This window comes from Sinocyclocheilus grahami, unplaced genomic scaffold (assembly GCF_001515645.1).
Source record: "Sinocyclocheilus grahami isolate Dianchi unplaced genomic scaffold, SAMN03320097.WGS_v1.1 scaffold462.1, whole genome shotgun sequence".
In the NCBI taxonomy this organism is placed as follows: domain Eukaryota; kingdom Metazoa; phylum Chordata; class Actinopteri; order Cypriniformes; family Cyprinidae; genus Sinocyclocheilus; species Sinocyclocheilus grahami.
This window is the reverse complement of record NW_015505641.1, coordinates 1,804,008-1,806,937: the sequence shown is the minus strand read 5'-3', so window position 1 is coordinate 1,806,937 and position 2,930 is coordinate 1,804,008. Positions and strand designations below refer to the sequence as shown.

General features: G+C 31.8%; 1 protein-coding gene across 1 annotated transcript in view; it reads left to right on the top strand.

Annotated features, from left to right (window-relative positions):
* Window positions 1–2,930, top strand: part of LOC107552970 (myotubularin-related protein 13-like) — a 166,719-nt gene that overhangs the window by 105,936 nt on the left and 57,853 nt on the right. The window lies entirely within an intron of this gene.

The window sequence follows — 2,930 nt, the reverse complement described above, 5'->3', positions numbered from 1 at the left end:
ATATGCAAATGTCAAAAGGCTAAAAGGGTCTTTTAAGCCATAAACCGTCCAACGCTCATGCATGATCCTACGCAGGCGCTACACAGTCTATTTAGTGTATTATTGTGTTTTCTATTATTATTATGGACTTTTTAATATATAGTTTTAAATATAAACTATATTATGTTATATTACAGCAAAAGGTTTTAAAAAATTTAAATATTTTAAATAATTGTAAATATTTTAATAATTAATGTTATGTCAAAGTACATTATTATTATGGATATATAAAAGTGATGTGTGTATATATATATGTTTGTAATGTTAGTTATTATTATGAATTATTATTAGGACTTTATAATACAAAAATTATTATATATTTATATTATTATATTAACAACTAAAGTCAATCAAAAATATAAATATTTTAAAGAATGAATTTTAAATAATATTGGAATAATTAAGATACTTAAAATAAGTCCACATTCTTTTCAGGAATTCATATAGCCTTATTTTACTATATGATTCCAAGTTAAATATGAATAAATTAGGTGTATGTTTATAAGGCTTAACCTACAGTAGGTAACATGAATTTTATGAAGAATCGTCAGTCAAAATTTGCATATTCAAACTTGGTGCATCAAGATGTTTTGCAAAAGGTTTGACAGCATGAAACTAATCTTCTTACGTGTTACGTGATTATAAGACCTACAAATTTAATTATAAGAGAAATAACATGAGGGTGAATACACAATGACAACGTTTTCATTTCTGGGTGAAACATCCCTTGAAAGTAAACTTGTTATCTGCACATTCAGTTCTGTGACTGACAGATAATTGTTTGCAAGGCACACTGGGGTCTCACGCCATCTTTTTTTAAAGTCTAGGTCTAGGTGAACCACCTGCTGATTTCAATTCTTTTCCTCATTTGTCTGCAGTTGTTTTGCTACCACTAGAGCAGGAGACCCATTGTGCTCGATTCTTTTTCATGGAAAAAGAGCATTCAATGGATGATATCTGACTTTGCAGTCAGATGAACTTACGCAATGCTCTGTGAACACTGCAGAAATAAATGTGCTGGGAAGATGTGAAGTGCATCATTCCCATATTGAACAAGTGCAATTTCCCCAGGATGCCTTCCCACGAGGCCAGGTAAACAGGAGGAGGCCACAGGATTTCTGTTTGACTCAGATTTACTGACAAGCAGCTGAGATAGGATACATTTCTGCAGTAAAAGTAACTGGATTATTGAATTTTCTGAAGAAAATTTGAGCAGTGCTTGTCCGTATAAATGTGATCACACTGTTTAGGGTGTTGTTGATGGTTGCTGTGTGGTTGATAAGCTGTTCAGGGTGTTGCTTGGGTGTTCTGACTGGTTGCTAGGGGGTTCTTAACTGTATTGATTGAAAAGTGCCTAATTTCAAGTCTCTATGATATCTCTATGGTCTCTAAATATGCCTCTTTCATTGTCATTGTGTGGGATTTTTACACCAGTTTTATTATTTGCCAAGCATAAATTGTACATTTGATTGCTAGCTATATTTGAGGTACATTAATAATTAAGATTTTTTTTATGTTTTTGAAAGAAGTCTCTATTGCTCACCAAGGCTGCATTTATTTAATAAAAATACAATAAAACAGTAATATTGTGAAATATTATTACAGTTTAAAATAACTGTTTTCTATTTGAATATATGTTAAGATTTATTCCTGTGATTCAAAGCTGAATTTTCAGCATCATTACTCCAGTCTTCAGTGTCACATGATCCTTCAGAAATCATTCTAATATGTTGATTTGATGCTGAATTATTATCGATTATTGTTGGTGCACACAGTTATTAATAATTGTTGAGAACCGTTTTTGCTGCTTAATATTTTTTGTGGACACCTTGATACATTTTTTTCAGGATTCTTAGATGAATCCTGCATTTAGTTCACGAATAAATTAAATTAAAAAAAAATCAAATAGAAAATGTTTTACTTTATTTGTACTGTATTTTTGATCATGTAAATGCAGCCTTTGTTAGCAAAAAAGACTTATTCCAAAAAATAAATACATTTTATTATTCCAAACTTTTGACCAGTAGTGTATCATTCATGTTCTTAGCTCAAGTTGGATATTTAAAGTTTGGAACTCTAACCTTTACTATGAGGAATAGTAATATCATGTTTTTTATATATTTATGCTGATCACAACTTCTGTTTTACAGAAAAGCAATTTTGTTTTGAAACCATTCCTAGAAAGCAATTCAAATAAAGCTTTTGCTTTAGAGGAAATTGACACGTTCCCCTTCCTGCCTTACAGCAAACAGTGTGCTAGTGCAACAATTTGAGTAAAACAGGATGCAAATGAGTCATGTCATATATAACTGCAGATCCCATAGCAGACTGGACTATAGGGAACGACGTGTCACATTCCATGTGCACTTCCATAGACATCATTCAGACTGCTCACATGTGCAGCAGCACGTATAGTATGAGATGAGTCACAGTCACTCAACATCCCCCCGCATTCCTGGATGAGTGAAGAGTTACATACGTGCTATCCTGCAGCAGACAAACAACACTCGACTGACCAGAGGTCTTGACCTCTTGGTAATAATTTACACCATGAGTGACATGTCTCATTACTGGCATGTACGTGTATGTGTGTGATTACTGTACATCAGGGGTGTCCAGAGTCCGGCCCGTGGGCCAAATACAGCCCGTGTATGAATTTCAAGTCACAGCCTATTGAATGTATTAAGGGAGGGATGAAATATAGGCCAAATTACATGTTCTATTTATAATAAATAAATGTGTTTATAGACTAAATACCATAAAGCCATTCAATATATTATAGTTATTTAAAAAATTCCCTTTAATGAGGTTTTATATATATATATATATATATATATATATATATATATATATATATATATATATATATATATATATATATATACTGTATA